The following is a 12,136-nucleotide window of genomic DNA, read 5'->3' as shown; positions in this document are numbered from 1 at the left end:
TGGCAAAAGGAAAACGAGTGAATGTGTACACGGATAGTCAGTATGCGTTTGGTGTGGCTCATAGCTTTGGACGTTTGTGGCGTGAACGTGGATTTTTGACATCGCATGGGACGAAGATCCAACATGGGCAACTGGTGAATGAACTTCTCGAATCTCTTACGTTACCATTGCAAGTAGCGATTGTGAAATGAAGTGCCCATAAAAAGGTTACGGATGATGTTGGTCGTGGTAATGCGTTTGCAGATGAAGTTGCGAAAGAAACTGCCAGAAACTTGATGAGTCGAATGTATGTTGCGGGTCCAGCGAGATGGGTTCCAGAGAAGAGTATGTGTGAAGATACCATTGAGAGCGTGAAATCCATTCAAGGTGAAGCCACAGAGAAAGAGTTGAATGAATGGAGAGAAAGCAAGGGTAGATTGGATTCGAATGGTTGTTGGACTGATTTGTCAGAGCATCAGAGATGATTGTTGCCTAACGCGTATGTGCTTCCAGTTGTTACAATGGCTCATGGAATGGCACATATTAGTGTGAAAGGGATTTGCAAGCTGTTGGCCCCGGTTTGGCAGAATGTGGGAATTCCCAAATGCGCAGAGAATTTGGTCAAGAATTGTATGGTGTGTTTGATGCATAATCCTGGTAAGGGAACTCCAACACCAGCTGGTCATTTTGCTCCTCCTACGTTTCCGTTCGAGGCTTTGCAGCTAGATTTCATCCATATGGAGAGATGCAACAACTTAAAATATGTGTTAGTAGTAGTTTGCTCCTTTTCTAGATGGGTAGAAGCTTACCCCCTTAAGGACAATACTGCTTTGTCCACAGCAAAGGTCTTGATAAAAGAGTTTTTCCCGAGATTTGGAATGCCGAGAATTATCTGGAGTGATAATGGGAGTGAATTTGTGGGTCAAGTTATGAAGAGAGTGTGTGAGGGTCTCGGAATTAGGCAGAAATTCCACGCTGCAAATCACCCCCAATCAGCTGGCTTAGTCGAGTGCTATAACGGCACTCTTAAGTTAAAATTGGCCAAAATCCAAGAGAGCACTGGTTTACAATGGCCAGATGCCTTGCCATTTGCACTTTTATCCACAAGAATGACTGTGTATTCGCGAATGGGTTTGAGTCCGTATGAAGTTGTGTTTGGTCGCCCGGCGAATATTTGGGGCGTATTAAGACCAGCGAGGTTCAGCGGCCTCGAGCATCCTCTGTTGCTTGACTACTTGCGTGAACTGACAACTAAAATAAGTGTTTTACGCCAACAGGTGCATGACAGCCTTCCACAAGCTGCAGAAGATCCAGGCCATTCTATTGAACCTGGATCGTGGGTTTTTGTACGTAACTTCCAGCGGACCAAGAACGAACAGCCCCATTGGACAGGGCCCTACCAGATGCTCCTGTCAACAAGATCTGCGGTCCGAGTGCGAGGCAAGCGAAACTGGATCCACGGATCCCATACCAAAAGGGCACCTCTGCCCTTGCCATACGATAAGTGGGTCCAGGAGGGACTTGCAGACTCTGAAACAGAAGCTGTCCCACTGTTTATACCGTTCAGCGATGCTCGACTGATTGGAACAAACTCAGAGAAAGAGAGCGACAGGATTTTGCAAGAATCAGTACCTCCTGCAGATCGATTGGACACTACAGAGCCTCACCTTTTGTTCACTGATCAAGAATTAGCTGGAAAGAGTCGCTATAATCTGAGACCGAGCGTTACGGACAAATAAATAAAGACTAATAAAGTTTGATGATTTTTCTGTTTACCGGTTAACTCTCCACCAAGGATCTACTCATTTTTGTTTTTCTTGAACCGCCATCCGGTTCTTGCTGCTAGGGTCGCGGTTGCCATCAGTCTTCGGAGTGCAAGTCTGAGACACTAGGTCGAAGGTTCTGTTGGCCCAAGGCAGCCTTCCTGGGTTAGCAGAGGCATTCCTGAGCAGAATCAACCTACCACCGCGGGCAGCACATTTAGTTTAGGATGGATTTCTTTGAGTTGGAGAGACCTGTACAGACACTGACTTTTAGAAAACGAATATGTAAATAATAATATCGAAGAAAAGTTTTTTTGATACCATGTTTATTTTTACTATTGAGCTTTATGATATTCATAGCTGGTTATGTAACATTTTCTTTTAAACTGACGTTTAATCCCACTGTGCAACCTACACCTTCACCTACTATTTCTTCTCATTCTTTCCATCCTTTGCCTGAGCATGAGGTAGTTAGACGATTGGAATTTGCTAACAATTCCTTCATCCAACTTTTGCATCAACACCAGTTAGTGATGAACACGACAAACTGTTGGATTTGTGGTTTGATGCCTCATACAACCGATAAGGGTATTCCTTATTTAGTTTTGCCCTTTAGCTTTAATGGTCCGATTTGGGCTTACAGAACGATGTTTATCTATGCCCATAGTGTCTACCCCCAACGTTCACTGAAAGACAACCTGAAGAATAGTGCTATAGTTAAAGGCATTGTCGATATGATTAGAGGGATTAGCTCGTATGAGACTATTCCGATAGATGAGACACTGGCTTACATTGGTTGGAACGTCACTGGATATGGAGTTAGTCTGAGTGTTAACCAGCGAGCGAAAAGTTCTCCACCGATTTGGATTGTGCCCCATCAGGGCCACTATTGTCTGCAGGGCAATGGCAAGAATGCGAAGGCTCAGTTAGGGAAGAGTGTTTGCGCTGAGACTTATGTATTTGCGTCTCAGTCTTCCCCAGCGTTCCTAGCTGCTAAGGGTACCTACTTTGTTTGCTATGACAAAGCGTATACATGGTTGCCCCCCGACTTCTCGGGCACATGTTTTGTTTCCTTTCAGTTACCTCCCACTTTTACAGCTGCGGCAGATTACCATAAGACGCGAGTTGCTAGAGGTGTCTTTAGTCAAGAAGACACTACAAGATAAGAACTGGGAGATTTCTTTAAGGGTTTTCTGCCGTTCTGGGGACCTATGGCTAACAGTAGGAATATTCGCCAGTTGACGAGAGTGGTTGAGTCCACCATAGTCGAAACTGCCGGTGCCCTTGGTAACCTGACTGCTGAGCTCCAGTCGGATAGACTTATGACACTCCAAAATAGAGTTGCCCTTGATGTTATTCTAGCAGATCGAGGTGGAGTTTGTAAGCTGATTCAATCAAGCTGCTGCTTTTTCATTCCAGACAACGCTCCATCAGTCTTCCAGGCCATTTCCAAGCTACATAAGATCTCCAACTCTGTCCATTTGGACAAAGGGGATTGGTCGTTAATGGGATGGTTATGGGGATTGATATCCACTTGGGGTTGGAAGATTTTGATGGTCATTGGGATGGTCTTAGCAATCCTTTTCATGTTCTGTCTCTGCGTACAGTGTGCTCCTGCTATTTGTGGCCTTTGTGCTACTTCGTGTACAAGGAGACCTGTCCAGAGAGAGGTACTAAGTAATAGGATGATGCTACAGCAACATATCGATAATCTGATGAATATAGATCCAAATTCAGATTGACATGGGTTTGGGTTTGTTGCCTATGTAAGGGCAAAAGGAGGGTCAGTGGTTCCGTGGTTCGCGAACTGGGTTCGATGGTCCGAACCCGTTCAATAAAGATTGTCGGAAATGGACGATTTTGGTGTCAGCAGACCGCAAATGGCGAGTGTAGCATGTCTGAGTGTTTTCGTATGGATCGATATAGGAGAAAACTCTATATTTAAGGATTTAGTTTGAACCTCCGGGTTCCATTTTGTATACGGCAGCCATTTTGTGTGGTTGCCCTAAAAGTAGGCCAGATGACTGTGGCCGAACGAGTCCTTGAGACACGTATGCTTTAGCTGACTTCTGGGTGACCTGGCCGAACTGACTCCTGGCCCGAGGCTGACCTCGCTGAGCCAGTTTCTTGTTCGGCAGCTGGTCTGATAAAGATCAAAGAGCAGGACGTGCCCGAGTTTATGGTACACTGCTCCCACCTTTCTATCCCCTTTCCAATCTGTTTCTGCCTTTCCTTTACGACATAATCATTGATTTGGGTTGAAGGTTTTATGATGGGTTTGTCCGGCCTGATCGAACAGGAAACTTAGAATGTGCGTGGTCACTTCTGGTGGGCTGGACAACGGAAAATGGGATTGTCTGAGATTGCCGTCATACGCTACTTTTAAAATGTTACACTGTCATTGGTCAGTTTGTATGCACTGAATGCTAATTTGAAATGTTGCCTGAGGCTTGATATTTGGCATAAAAGACCATGCTCCGCTTATTGAATTTGTGCAGTCTCTGACGAACCACCTGTGTGTGCTTCGTAGATCTCTGTTCCTGGTTGCAGCCAATAAACTTTGGTCTTTGACGTCATCAAGAAGTATACTGTGTCTCTGTTTGCCAAGACAGGGGAACTTCGAAGGTTTCAGGCGTTCTCCCTGAACGCCGCTGGGTTCTAAAAACCCGGTCCTTCAGAGTTCCTATTTTCCTTAGCATGCATTTAAGTTTGTTCCCCTCAGTGTGTGTCTTCCTCCTGAGCTTCTCTCTAGGGGCCTCCTTGTTGGTGCATGTGCTTCGGCGTCTTGGGCCTCCCCACGTGTCCTCTTCTCCTGTTTCTTTGCAACTGGGAGTGGGTCTTCTAGTAGAAGTGGGATTTTGGCTCCGCCGTCCTTGTGGCTGTTCCCTGATTGTGATTGTCTGCCTTGTATTTATTCCTTGGCGTCCTGGATGTCTATTTCTTTGTCCGTCCGGGGCTTGGGTATACGCTCCTTTGTGACTGTGACAAGGAAGACGGACGAGGATGGTAATGACTCGGTTACCTACCGGTAATGTTCAATACTCCGAGTCATAGTCTTCCTCGTCACAGTCTTTTTCCCTCCCGCCCGCCCTTGGTGGTGGGGTGGACGAACAAATTCTTGTCTTTTCTTTTGTTTTTGCTTTAGTATTTCAGGATGTTTCCTGTGTTGGTCCCACCCTTATAGGCCAGGTGACAGGTACTTCCTATCAGGCGGCCATATTGGGTGAGGACCTTTTTAATTTATGGGTAAATGCTGTGTCAGGAACAGGGGGTGCTCCTTTGTGACTGTGATGAGGAAGACTATGGCTCGGAGTAATGAACATTACCGGTAAGTAACCGAGTCATTTTGGCTATATTACACAGTGAGTCCTCAGTAGAAAGGCTTATCCTTTTATCTGGGATGGACTCAGTCAACAGATAGCCGTTTGTAGGTGCCGGTGGGAGAGGTTCACACCACAGATAGGTGCAGCTGGTTAAAATGATTTTACTGATATTTTTTTGCATTCACACATGTGTTGCATTACAAAATTCTGTAATTTATAGTTAAGTAGTCCTTTACTATGTGTTTAAACAGTAAATTTCCGGTCTTCTGTCCTCGTTTAGTGATTATCAAATGCAGGACTACCTGCCTTAAAAGAGGCCTATTGCCATCCCCATAGATCCCCAAACGTGGAGCCTCATTTATGGCATTTTTGCGTAGGGCAGCGCAGCAAGGCACCTTGCAGCCTGCCCTATTTCAAAGTGAAAGGGCAGGAATGCCATATTTAAGCAGTACAGTACATTTCTGCTCTTTCTGCCTGCACTGTAGTAGATATTGTTTGCTCGAAATATTCAAAAGTAAACAATGCCCATTCTTTGACAACCCTTTTCGGAAACACAACTGATTTTACCTTTTATTCTCTTTCGCACATTCTTGATTCAATGGCAGCATCCGTTCTTCTGTAAATTTGTTGAATATACTTGTAGGAGTATTACCTGCTTTTATAACTCTGGAATTCCACTTTCCATGTATATTAGTGCAATTACGCCCTTTTCAAGAGAGTGGGACTTCTGTTTTTTTAAAATGTAATACCACTTATAATACTTAACACAACTGGGGATGAAGTCAAGACCTTTCACCTATTGATAAGGGAAGACAATTTGACTAGTGTTTGACATGTTCAGCTAAATGCCCTCTTGCCCTTGTGAGAGTAACCTGGCCCATAGCAAAAAAGGTTGGAGTCACCATCCATGTCCATAGTTGCCATCTTATCTTTTAAATCACCCAGCAGTTCAATAAAATAAAGAAAAATACATAGAAATTTCGAGACGTGTAGCAAACTGACTTTCAATCTTGTAATACTGTTTCTGAACATTAGAATCCTAAGTGTTAACAAAATCCAGTTGACCATGACAATAACCGGATGCTCTCTTGATTAATAATGAAGTGTGCCTTTTTGAAAACTGAATAGACAAAGATTAATATCTGGAAACAAAAGAAAGGACAAGCTCTTTTTCACTTCCTTGATCACTTGAGAGATGTTTTTGATCATTATTCTGCTATTGTAAAGACTTTGTTTTTATTTATTTATTTATTTATTTTTTATTTTTTTTGTATTCCTCATATACCAATAATGGGTATTCCAGATAGGGTATCTCCTCCTCTCCATATTGCGATGTACCGGCCTCGAGGATTTAATCCAGGATAGGAGAGGATAGAGAACACCCCTCTAGGCTTTGCTGTTTGCTATGTCCACTCCATACCCTTAAACTAGAAGGCCCTTAATTGGGTTGGAGACCAAGCACCAACAGTACCCAGGTGAAATCATAGGAATACTCTCATCTGTTCCGCCAAGCCACCAGGGCCGCCAAGATCTTATCTTGACTAGAGCTATTGCATGCCATGTCAGACTCACTAATATAAATAATGTATTTCAGACAGTCAAAAAAGGTGGGAGCATTCTCTGATTTCCAGGCCTTGCAAATTTCCCGCCTAGCTAAGATCATTACATAAAATACAAATTTGGTCTTCATATCATTGAGCTGGTAGTCTACTCCTAAGCCAAAGAGAATTATTTTAGGGGAAATGACAAAATGTATATCCAAAACTTCTGTTATGAATTCTTTGATTTTAGACCAGAAGGACAACAATTCTGGACACTCTACAAACATGTGCAAGTCGTCTGCTGTAGAAGCCTTGCAACGTGGGCAACAGTATTCAAGGTTCGTAATCTTAGCCAGTTTTTTTGGGGATATATATGCTCTATACAGAGTGAACAGATGATTTCGTTTTAAAGGGGCTGATTTCACCACTGTGTTTAGCAATTTTAAAGGAGCCTTCCCATAGAGTTGGTAGATTATCACATTGCAATATTTCCACTCCTCCCCACAGCTTATTAAGTTCGAGTTCTGTGACTTCATCTTTCTCATTTAATGCCTCATACCAAAATGAAATCTCTTTTTTCCATCTCTCTTTCTTCTTTACCAGGTCAAACTTAGGGTTAGTTGTTAGATCCCAAGATATAGTAGACCACCAGCTAGATAACTGATAATATTTGAACTGGTGAGAGTTCCATTTGTCAGCCTAGAGAGTGAATCCCACCCAATAGCTGCGAGTTATCAAGAAGATCCTGCCACTGCATAATACCAGCTGTTTTAAGGGGAAGCGACAGTCGGTCTCTGAGGCATTCAGGTGTTCCAGGGGAATCCCCTATAGGAGCCTGAGGTGTATAATACGGGATACCCAATTTTTTTCTAACAAACACCCAATTTCTCAGTGCCGTATCTAAAATCTTTAATCTGACCTTTTTATAGAATCTGGGGTCTCCAAATTTAAATAAGAAAGATTCGTGCCCTAGAGGAATACCATGTAGTAGTGCCTAAAATAACCGACCCAAGCAGGATGTATCTGCCTTATCGGCCATTGTTCTAAAAATTTTTAAATGAAAAGAATGACAGTAGTGAAGAATGTCTGGCATGGCGAGTCCTCCTGTTTTCAGTTTTCTTCTCAGTTTTTTTTTTAGAGATTCTGGGCGATTTGGAGTTCCAAATGAAAGATCCTATTCTTCCCTGTAATTTAGCAATATCTTTAGGATTGAATGACAATGGTATTGAATTGAAAAGAAAGGTGACCTTTGGCAAAATACCCATCTTTATTAGGTTGACCCTCCCAAAGATGTTTAGTGGCAGTCCCGACCAACGATGCAAAAGTCCACAGATGTCCTTATAGACTCTATCCAAATTTGTTTTGGATGTCTCAGAGATGTTTTGAACCAGATTTATTCCCAAATATCTCATCCGGGGCTTCGTCTCGGGAGTTGATCCTCGTGGTTCCACTGCATGACCTCTGTTTTTTCTTTATTGATTCTATATCCTGAGGCCTCTCCAAAGGCTTCCGCCTGATGGAATAGTCGGTGTATTGATGTCTCAGGATTGGAGGTATACATTAAAAGATCATCCGCATATAAGGCAAATTTTAATTCTAGTTCATTTATGCAGAAAGGCTTAATTAAAACATCCGATTTTAATTGAATAACTAAGGGCTCTATATATAAATTAAACAATAGGGGAGAGAGGAGACATCCCTGCCTCGTGCCACATGTTATTTGGACCCAGTCTGTAAGTAGATTGTTCACAAGAAACTTGGCCTTGGGGTGAAAATACAGTGCATTTACGGATGCTATAAAGTTAGTTGTTATACCAAATTTTGCCAAGGCTTCCCACAAGTACAACCAGCTAACCTGGTCAAAGGCCTTAGCGGCGCCAATTGCTAAGATAGTTAGAGGGATTTTTTCCTCTGTAGCAAAGTCTATTGCTGCGATAGCCTGGAACGTCAGCTCATTTAGCTGCCTGCCAGGCATGAAACCCCTCTGATCCACATGCACCACAGACTTAATAACTTTGGCCAATCTCGCTGCCAAAACACCTGCAAAGATTTTATAGTCTGTGTTTAGCAACGAGATTGGCCAGTAGGACTCAACGATCAGGGGGTCCTTATTTAACTTCAGAACTAACGTAACTGTGGCCTCTAACCAGGTCAGAGGGATAGGCTCTCCTTCCTGATGTATTTTATTAAATAAAGATGTCAGAATGGGGACTACGATATCAGATCCTATTTGGTAAGCTTCCACTGGAAGCCCGTCTGGGCGGGCTGCTTTTCCCCTGGCCATTCTTTTCAACTGGTCATAGACCTCCCCCTCTTTGATCATAGAGCCCAAAACAAAGCTATCCACCTCCGTTTGTTGTGGAAGGCTTAACCCCTCTAACCACTGAGCTGCACCTTCGGTTGATGTTTTATCGTTATTCCCCATGTATAGATTCTGCACATATGTTTTGACTTCTTCCAAAATCTCATCATTATCAAATGATGTGTCTCCAGAGCTCTATATCCTTAATCTGGTTATCTGGTTTCTAACACGATCAGATCTAGCCTTCCAAGCCAAGATTCAACCGCATTTTTCTCCATAGGAGAAATTCTGCAGTCTGCTTGCATCCCACCTATCTTTAATGATTTTGTCCAAATTCGCCTGATATTTAGCTTTTAAGCTCTCCAGCTCTTTCTGTATGGAAATCAAATTAGTCTGCTGTTCCAGAGAGGCTTTCTGCAGCTGTTGCTCTTTTTGTTTTATTTTAAGTAAAGAGTCATCATCTGTCTTCTTCCTGATTTTATTTCTCTGTATCATTATAGTTGTAAATGTACCCCTTAGATAAGCCTTAAAAGCATCCCACACTATTTGATCAGATGCTGTGGCACTGTTAAACTCAAAATACTACGCCATACACTTCAGCAAAACTTTTTTCTCTTTAGAACCCCCAAACCCCCACCCACTCCCTCTTCCCCCCTTGAGGAACCCCCCCCCCCCTTATTACTTTTGGCGATTATATTGCCATTTGAGGGCCCTACCCCTGACCTGGATTTTGGCCTCAATTATGTCAACTATGTAAAATAAAGTGCCTACACCCATTTCATCTTTTATGTTCTTAATTTATATATATATATTTTTTCCTTTTTATTTTATTTTCCCCCTTTATTTATGTATATATTTTTTTCTTTATGAATAGGTACCACTTATGTTAGTTTTTTTTATATATATTTTTTTATATTTTTATTTTATTATATATGTTTTTATATTTTTATTTTACACACCTATGTTTTTATAAATGTATTTATAATTACTGTGCTCCAAATAATTATGGCCCATGTATACTTATCGTTCTGTAATATCTACTCTTCTCGTAAAATTAATTATAATATATATTTATCGCTGAGCATCTTTCAAATTGATAATAAAGCTATCGACTTCCTGAGGGGATGTAAAATTGTACGTTTTGTTATTCCATACCACCCGCAATGAGGCTATTGTAAATACTGATATTTTTGCTCTGGTGGCTGTGGCTGCTGCCTTCGTTTAAGGGATGTTATCTAAAGTACAAGAAAAAGTGAGAACTAGGGGGCATATTACCAAGGGGGGTGATAGGCAATTATTGCCGGCTTAGCGGACGTTTTCGGCCACGAAACGGCGATAATTCTATTGCTCTATTAGCAAGCTGTCGCTAATTGATGTTAGCGACAGCTTTTAGGCGACAGCGAGCATTTTGGGGCCCGCTTTACATGTCAGCGATATTTATCGCTAATGACATGCAAAGTGGGCGTACCCAAGCTGTTAGCGACTGAAAGCAGTCGCTAACGTCGCTATCGCCTATTAGCAAGGCGGGCCTAGCGATGGAAATATTCCCGCTATCGCCAAAAACTAACACCTGCTCAGACCAGTTCTTAGCCAGGTGGATAACATGGCTAAGAGCATTCCGTCGCTAATGCGTGAATATCGCTGTATTCTCAGCGATATTCACGCTATCGCCTGAAAAATGATCGCTTTGGAGATAAAAGTTGCTAATAGCAAGTTATCTCAGCGATAATTTCCGGCGATGCTTAGCGATAAAAAAATCATTGCAAAGCCTAGTTAGCGATAAATATCGCTACTCGTTGCCCCTATATGTCATGTTTTGCGAAACAAAAACCTCTCATAAATTCCTTACTCTGCATATTACTGTGTGGCAGTCTAAGATCAAAAAAAAGAATCGACTGAAACTAAACCCATGTCATCGTAAATGCAATATTTCCCAAAAATGTTCAGACTAAGGGAAGGGAATGAATTGGAAGTCTGGGGGAAACTAGAGAACTAAGCAGATGGGTAGGTGGGAAAGTGGAAAGAGGCAATCAGTGGAAAAGGGGAGAGTTTTTCCACCTGGTAACTCCTAATGTTCTAATTTTTATTAAATAAGTAAAGGTGGGCATATAACTAGGGCACTGTCGTAAGGAAACTCGAGGGGGCCCCCTTGCAAAGTACATGGAGGGGCCCCTCTGTACTCACTGAGGAGCCCTGCCAGGATACTGTGCTGAAGGGACCCCTTGAAGCTCAGGGGCCCCCTGCACTGTGGGAGTTGCAGGGGCCTTTGTTACGCCACTGATCTAGGGTAATTTCATGTAGAATAATTACATGAAATAACCATAAAACGATGTAAAAGTACACATAATTGCACAAAATGCATCGTTAAATCAAAAAGTATCAAAATGTCTATTTGGATAAAATTTCAACTTGAAAATGGAATTTCAAGTTGATTTCTGGTTACTCTCATTAAAAACACTAACACTTATGTTCAGATTTAGAGTTTTGCTGTGGAAAAGGATCCAAACCTCCCTTCGGGTAAAACAACCTACCTGAAGTGTTTATTGTAACTGCAACTCGTGCTCAAAATACTGCAGTTCGCATTCAGATTTGTCGTTTCGTGCTCAAAAAATACCCAAATTATATGTGTATGTAAAAAATGTACTTGAAATGCTGTTTGCGTTCAAAAATTACCCGAATGGTACTTCTCATGTTAAAATTGCTTCCCGAAAATATGTCATGCAGTGTTATAGCATACTCTTGGTAATTTTGCATACATTTCATTACACAAAATTGTGTGCCAGGAGAAGTGCTAAAAAATCTGTTAATTTACTACTCATCCTCTCAGGTGAAACTATTGATGCAACTGGAGTTTTTCACTTGTGTGTCTTACTTTATTATTGACACTGTGTCTATTTCCTTTGTCCAATTGCATTCAGCATTCCTTCATTTTAAGCCATAGGTCTGTTATGAGCCTGCTGCTGAAGTACCTTTTATGCAAACTCAATTCCATTGTGTTCGCCCCCAGCGATTATGCCAAATGAAACTACCAATCAGAAATAAAGAAGAAGTTTTGATTTACCTGTGCCAAAATAAGGATCCCTCAAGGACCAATAATCTGAAGGGCGCAATTGCACTATGCCCAAAAACTCGGTCTGATATATGGACCAACTTCTATCTTCATTTTGGACTCATTGCATCCCAATGCAGAAGCAGGAATTTGCCTTAGTATTGCTGCCCTGATAAAAA

Source organism: Lissotriton vulgaris, chromosome 7 (assembly GCF_964263255.1).
Source record: "Lissotriton vulgaris chromosome 7, aLisVul1.2, whole genome shotgun sequence".
Classification (NCBI taxonomy): domain Eukaryota; kingdom Metazoa; phylum Chordata; class Amphibia; order Caudata; family Salamandridae; genus Lissotriton; species Lissotriton vulgaris.
This window is presented reverse-complemented; position numbering follows the sequence as displayed.